This window comes from Canis aureus, chromosome 27 (genome assembly GCF_053574225.1).
Source record: "Canis aureus isolate CA01 chromosome 27, VMU_Caureus_v.1.0, whole genome shotgun sequence".
Taxonomy (NCBI): Eukaryota; Metazoa; Chordata; class Mammalia; order Carnivora; family Canidae; genus Canis; species Canis aureus.
Window position 1 is genome coordinate 40,571,878 of NC_135637.1, and position 7,455 is coordinate 40,579,332.

The following is a 7,455-nucleotide window of genomic DNA, read 5'->3' on the forward strand; positions in this document are numbered from 1 at the left end:
TGACCTGGGGTGAGTGACAGAGGCCCCTGCTGCCCCCTGACCTGAGGTGAGTGACAGAGGCCGCTGCTGACGCCTCACCTGAGGTGAGTGACAGAGGCCCCTGCTGACCTCTGACCTGAGGTGACAGAGGCTACTGCTGGCCCCTGACCTGAGGTGAAGTGGGCCCCTGCTGCCCCCAGACCTGAGGTGACTGATCGAGGCCCCTCCTGCCCCCGGACCTGACATGAGTGACAGAGGCCCCTGCTGCCTCCAGACCTGAGGTGAGTGACAGAGGCCCCTGCTGACCCCTGACCTGGGGTGACTGACAGAGGCCCCTGCTGGCCCCTGACCTGAGGTGAGGTGGGCCCCTGCTGCCCCCTGACCTGAGGGGAGTGACAGAGGCCCCTCCTGCCCCCGGACCTGAGGTGAGTGACAGAGGCCCCTGCTGCCCCCAGACCTGAGGTGACTGATCCTGATCAAAGCGTTGAGATCCAGGATTCATTACTAGTGACCTCTGACCTGGGGCTACGGACGACCTCCGACGTGAGGTCGTGACGTGAGTGACGTAGGCGTGGTGACGCACGATCGGCGACCAGTGACCTTCGACGTGAGGTCAGAAGGCGGACGGTCCGCTCGGCGCGGGCCCAGGCGCCTGCGGGGCAGGAGGGCGGAGAAGCCGCGGCGGGGCCGTGGAAGACCCTCGGGGCGAGAGGCGGACACGGCAGGGCCTGCTGGGCGCGCTGGGGCGGTCAGTGTTCTTCCCTCCGGGAGCGGAGGCTGGAGTGGGGACGACGGCGTGTGTGTGGGGGGAGGGGCGGGGCTCGGGCCGCAGAGGGCGGCGCCCGGGGAGGGCCGCGGGGGGGGGGGGCAGAGGGCGCTCCGTCGGGGGCGGCGCTGGGAGCCCCGCGGGGTCCGGCCGAGGCCGCAGCCCGGAAGGCGGAGGGCGCGCATGCGCGGCGGCGGGTGAGCGGGTCACCGAGGCGCGCCTCAGGCCTCGCCCGCAGCGGGAAGCGGCGGCGGTGACTGGCCGCAGGGAGGACGTCGCGCGCTGAGGCCGCCTCCCCTCGCCGAGGCCCGCTGCACTGCGGGGTCAGGAGCGCCGTCCCGTCCCCCCCCGCCGGCCGACCGTCTTCCCGGAACGGAGTCTGCGTTCTGCATCGGGCCGTGCCGCCGTGTTGCGGGCCGCCGCCTCTCGGCCTTTCGCGAACGATTAAAACTCGATGAAGCCTCCCCGAGAGCTTCGCGATCCGAGACACGTGCCGGGAGCGTTCTTCGCCGTAAACCCGGACGTGAGCCTTCCCTCTGCCGCTGAGGAGCACGTCACTCGGTTCTTCCCCCATCTCGGTGTCCCCATCTACAAAATGGGACGGGATCTGTTCTCATAAAGATTGGGGAAAAAATTGTTTGGATTCGTGCACGTGGAGCATTTGCAAAGACTGAAAAGACGAATCGCTGTTCATCGTGACGGTGATTCCGAATATTCTTTTCTTTTCTTTTCTTTTTTTAAAGATTTTATTTATTTATTCCATGATAGTCACACAGAGAGAGAGAGAGAGAGGCAGAGACACAGGCAGAGGGAGAAGCAGGCTCCATGCAGGGAGCCCGATGTGGGACTCGATCCCAGGACGCCGGGATCATGCCCTGGGCCGAAGGCAGGTGCCAAACCACTGAGCCACCCAGGCATCCCCTCTATTCCCTCCTTTTTTTTTTTAATAGCCAAAAAAAAAATAATAATTGCCTTCCATATTCTCACTTCATTTTATGCAGGACTTTTGTATCCTTAATTACTTCTCCTTGACTTTGAATTTGGGGTTGTATATATTTTTTTAAATTTTTATTTATTTATGATAGTCACAGAGAGAGAGAGAGAGAGAGAGAGGCAGAGACACAGGCAGAGGGAGAAGCAGGCTCCATGCACCGGGAGCCCGACGTGGGATTCGATCCCGGGTCTCCAGGATCGCGCCCTGGGCCAAAGGCAGGCGCCAAACCGCTGCGCCACCCAGGGATCCCCTGAATATTATTTTCTATACCGGTAACTGAATCGCCTAAGTCGGTGGCATCTCCACCCCCGCAGCCTCATTCTCCCAGGATACAGCGGTCAGCCTAGGCGGTCAGTACTGCCCTTTCTAACCCTAAATGCTAATAATTCTCTGACCCTAAGGCAAGGTGTGTATGGCCTGAGGGATCTATTATGTGATTTCTTTTCAGATACGTGTACAGGCCTCCCTCTCCACTCTTAAAAATGAGACATTAAAAAATTGATACATAACAAGTGACTGAAAATAGTGGAAAGTGCCTTCAGAGAGCGTAAGGCGAGCTGTGCCTGCTTGCCCTCAAGCTGCGGGGTAGCCCCCTCACCACTTTTTCGGCCCACGGGGACGTGGCATATGACCGTCTCTTACAGGTGCACCGGAAGAAGGGCCAGCTTATCAAACAGAGTGAACGACATGATGATTTTCACAGCTGTCACGGACTCTTCACCGGTTTCCAGGCATCCTTGGCGTGTGACCACCGTGGACGCAGCCTAGCACACTGGGCACTGAGGGCAGCACATGAAGGGTCACTGATCAGGCTTAAAGTACAAGAGCTGATGCAGGTGATCAGCTTTGCCACACTCCTCCCAGAAAACCTCTGATCCCCTTGCAACTCAGTAAGGGCAGAATTCAAGAGCTGTCCCAGAGTCTCTCTGCCCTCCCTGGCGGAAAGTACAAGGCCCGTTATGTAACTTTCAGCAAGCTCGTTGGCTAAGTTTACAACATTTGGTAAAACCTCTAATTTGCATGTGCTTTCTTTGGATTTTTAAGTCTGTCCAGTTTTGTCTGGTTTTGGAGCATCATCTTTGGAGGGAACGTCAAACAGTTCTTTGGAAATTCTGACCAGTTCCACCAACCGACTCTGATGGGTTGGACCTGTACTTTCACACCTACCTTCGTTTTTTGCAAATAAAATGCCCTAGTGAGAGCTGTAGGGATTTATGGTGAGTGAACTAAAGATTTTCTTTCTCTGTTTCCTTTGACTCAACGTTTGAGAGCACTAAGTGATGTGGTTAGCTGTGAGTGTGGGTTGGCATCCATAAAAATATTTTATACCCTAAAGTAGGCAGAGCCTCTGACTGTGGGACGAGAGAACCCTCAGCGAAATGTATTTTGGCAACGTTGTTATTTTTGTAGTGTTTAGTATTGTTTATCGTAGCCTGCTCTTGGGGGCAGTTTTCTGTATTTATGTCTCCGTCCTGTGAGGGCTTAAACATATATATCTTACTTCCTTTGAGATTGCCAAGATTGTGCACTGAACAAGTATTTACTGATCATTCATTAATAAAATAACAAAGTTCTTTCATAAACTCTTGGGACAAATTGAAGAAAGTAAGAAGCTGTTTTCCTCTGAATAGAAAATAAAATGGCATTCATTTGTGTTTAGATAGAAAAAGCCCTGGGTATTTTGTCCCGTCTTAAACCAGTTTCCTTGTACTACTATTTTATTTAGAATATTTGAGTACTTAGAGAAGTGAAATAAACCTCCACTCTTTAAAGGTTAATTAGTCCATAGAGCTTTCTGTACAATCTTATTATGGATAAAAGTACATCTTTAATAGCTAAAAGTATACTCAAAGAGAGATCTCGTAAGGCTAATTTTTCCAGACTCGTGCCTTGTTACTTAGAAAGTACACTGAATAATGGTATATCGTACTTAAGCGTGTTCTGGAGTAAGACCTTATAGTACTCGGTGTCTGTATGTCATTATGGATCAGCACAAAGTAAGAGTGGTTTATCCAAAAGTACTGCTAGCTTGAGAGTGACAAAGTACTTACTATTCTATAATATATTCCACATACAGTTGTTAAAATAAACACAGATCATTTCAATAGGTCCGATACATTTTTATTGATCCTTTCCCATCCAAATGTTTTTGAGAAGCTTCCTGTTTATCTGTCGGACAGCAGCGTATGGCAAGTCCATCCTGGAGTGTCTGGAAAGTTCATCATGCTCTAGATCCCCGTGTTTCCATCTGTCTGAACAAAATTAACCTGTCCTCTGTCCCATTCCCTTAGTCACCCATCCTGCTAAAGTCGTTATGGGTGACACGTTACACTCATAAATAACACATTGTTACCTCTTTGTAAAGTTAATGCTTTCATGTGAGAAGCGGGCAGAAGTTTCAGACTTTTTTTCAAGTCGGTTGAAAAGAGAGCTTTGAGCAGGTAACCTGGTTTATTATTTTTTGAATCATATGCTATTATGCTGCTACTTGCCATTTACTACGCATTCATCTACTCTGGAGAGAACTGACGTAAGTATGTGTAGAAGGTAGGATAATTTTCCAGGACTTCTTGGCCATTCTGCCCAACTAATGGATGTTTGAATAACAGAAGACACACATCACATGGAGTTTGGACTGGGCCCATGTTTGTACAAGAGTTTCTCTGTTTTGGGGAGGAAAAGAATGATGTATACATGGCTGGCACTTTAAAGAAACACCAGCCTGTCTAGCCAGTCATTAGTGAGGTATGCCGTTGAATTAGTGGAAGACTTCCAGGTATGCACTGGTCTGTCCTTGTGTAAGCAGTGAATCAAGCCCTGACCCTAGGCCAGGCAGTGCCCAAATAGCAAGAAGGTACTAGATGTTATCTCCTCCACGGGATCGGATTTTCATACAAATTTAAAAAGATGTGGACAGAGGTAACTAATTTCAATCTGTCTTTTCCTTTTAATGTTTTTATTTAAAAACATTTCAATCTCTTCGAGATTTTGAGAGGATAGGAGTATATATGTATTTTTTTACAAAGCACTGAACTTGAAAAGCAAGTGGGACATTAAGAACAAAGAAAGCCCTACAAAGTAGCTCAGACTTCATTATTACAGACCTCAAATTCTGTTTTAGGCTCTGCCACTGTGATGATGTAAATGTACACGTGACTCTTCAGCACCCCACTTTCTCTGTCATCTCCTCCTCCTACGTCAGAGCAGCTTTTCCCTTTGCCTGTGTTTTTAAGGCCCGTGTTCTCAAACAGCGAAATGTTCTCTTAAAATAGTTCTCATCTTAGCAGACTGGTGGTTGAAATAAGCTACCTGTTGTCCAAAGATAATCAAAATATGTAGGAATCGTCTCTGATCCGGGGATTGAGTCTCTGGTTTGAAGAGGTCAGGCTCTCCCTAGAAAGGAAAGGGCTTTTCCTGAAGAGTTTTCTAAGTTTATATTAAAGATTTAAAACCTACACTGGCAAGTACACACAATTCAACACATTCCAGTTTTCATCTTTGCTCTGTACAGTCCCACCTGGCATTGCTTAGCGTGTCACCCTTTCATCGCTCTCAAGCGAGTCTTCATGGTTTCTCCCGATAGACCACCTTCTACTTTTGTTCTCATCCTCCTTTGTCCTAGACTCTGCTTTCTTCCGTTAAAGCTCAACCCAAAAGCCACAAAAGCTTTCTTGGCAGTCCCTGCCCTCAAAATGGCTCTGCTCCCGTGGTCTAGCCCATGAAGTTCAGTACTTGTCAGTGGATCACCCTGTAATAATATAATCATATCTAATGGTGTGCTGTTTATATCAGAGACCTGTTTAGGTGCTAAACCCATGTTAGCCGATACTCCCAGCAATCATACGAAGAGGACTCTCTTTTTTTAGAGAAGGGAGGGTAGAGACTGGGACCCTCCCCAGCAATCAAAGACACACGTGCCTGTGGGTTTGACCACCATGTTCCTCTATGAAGACTCTCATTCTTTATATAAGTTTTACATCTTCCATAGTGCGCAGCAGAAAGTGTGTTATCACTAAATAGTGACTAATTTAACGTCAGAATTAAAGACCAATTATACTTGAGTGTACACAGTCTTATTTTACATTGATGTTGAAATCTGGGAAGAAATAGCAAAGAGTGGCCACTTTAAGAGTCTGTTTAAATCCTTGACATCACCGCGTTTATGTGATATTTGAGAGTTCCAAAGGAGCCAGTCGGTGACCATTTGGATTTCAGGCATTGCTACTTTAGCTATAATAATGATAAAACTTTTACATTAATTTACAACTTTTCCTCTCACCTTGGCAAGAACCCAGCATAGTGCAGAATGGGAGACAAAAGCAGAAACGTTGAGAAAATCACTACGTGTTCACAGTTGCTCTAGGACCTGATAGAGTGAGAAGGGTTCCATGAATCATGAATCATGAGGTAAAAGATAGTCCCAGGTTCAGCGGCTAACCACAGAAAACTGCATGTAAACCAGTTAGCCCTTGAGAGGGACACAGACTCCACAAACGTACAGCATGCATTTTTTAACCACTTACCTGGGAATAAGAGATAGTAATTGCAAAAATGAGATCATGGAAGTGCTTAACCCCATGACCATTTCAGGCGATGCTGGCAAAGTGCTAACTGCACCAAGAATAAAAAATAAAAATAAAAGTGGGTGATTTCACATCCCAGATGAATATCCAATTTACTGACTAGCTTAAAAATAATTTTTCTTGCCCACTGTAAGTCCAAGAGTATTTTTAGTGCTACAGCAGTATAAAAACAGCAACAGAAAACGAGATTTCTTGTTTTCTTTCATTCTTCCCTCTCTCCCACCTGACTTGTGCTCACCCTTCCAATGCCAAAGACATGTCTGTAGCATAGATGTGGGCTGTGTATGTAAGGTTTATGGTGAGTCTGTTCTATATAAACATTTTTCAGGTTGATGATCAAAGACTTTTGTAAAATGCAAGGGATCCAGACATTTGTCCTTTATATTTCGACTGTAGTATCAAGTTTATTAGAAAGCTAATGAGTAGTGAAGTACTGATACACTAACAAGAAAAAAACACAACTTACTAACATCAGCATAGCAGTTGCTATCCTAAAATCTCCTTCCCTGACTCCCATCTGTACAAACCCAGTACAACTTAAAGGATGACTTGATTTCTCTTCTTCTTTAAAAAAAAAAAAAAAAATTTAAGATACAATTGAATTTTCTAAAGCTTTTTACTTTTTTCATTTGACAAAAGTTCCCACTTGCAATAGGCAGTTGTATGTCACCTACAAATACTGTTGCAAAAGGAGATGACCATGGGTTGGAAAGCTGTAAATAGGAGTCACATTGCTATACATTGTGAATAGAAAAGTGGAAAGAAAGTATCTTAGGAAAAAGAAAAATGGATCTATGAATATGGCTTCACTTTTAATTCCACTTTCATTTAGACACAGCAGTCCTTTGTTTTGCAAATAATTCTACATGGGAAACTTCGTTACATACAGTTTACCATAAGAGAAAATGGCAAAACACTTAAAAAATTTTTTATATAAATTGTGCAGAAAGACCAAATTATATTTTTAGGCACTTATGAAAGATTTAAAATATGATTGTATTCTAAAGGTTTTTGTTTGTTTTGGAACCATACCACAAGAGAAGTTTTCGAAGCAATTAATTTCTCGAGGGAATATATAAAAATAGCTAGGTTTAAAAAAATTCTAATATAAATACAGGTCGCCTCTTTAGAAG

The 7,455-nt window shown here is 45.9% G+C and overlaps 1 long non-coding RNA gene across 5 annotated transcripts in view; it reads left to right on the top strand.

Moving 5' to 3' along the window:
- Nucleotides 1-661: 661 nt before the first annotated feature.
- The window catches only part of LOC144299344 (uncharacterized), a 65,106-nt gene continuing 58,312 nt past the window's right edge, over nucleotides 662-7,455 (top strand). For 3 of the 5 annotated variants that reach the window (XR_013366060.1, XR_013366062.1, XR_013366058.1), the window contains exon 1: nucleotides 1,109-2,956. This is a non-coding gene — a long non-coding RNA (uncharacterized LOC144299344). Of the gene's footprint in view, nucleotides 728-1,108; nucleotides 2,957-7,455 lie in introns of those variants that run through there. The other 2 variants (XR_013366061.1, XR_013366059.1) reach the window with 2 other exon arrangements.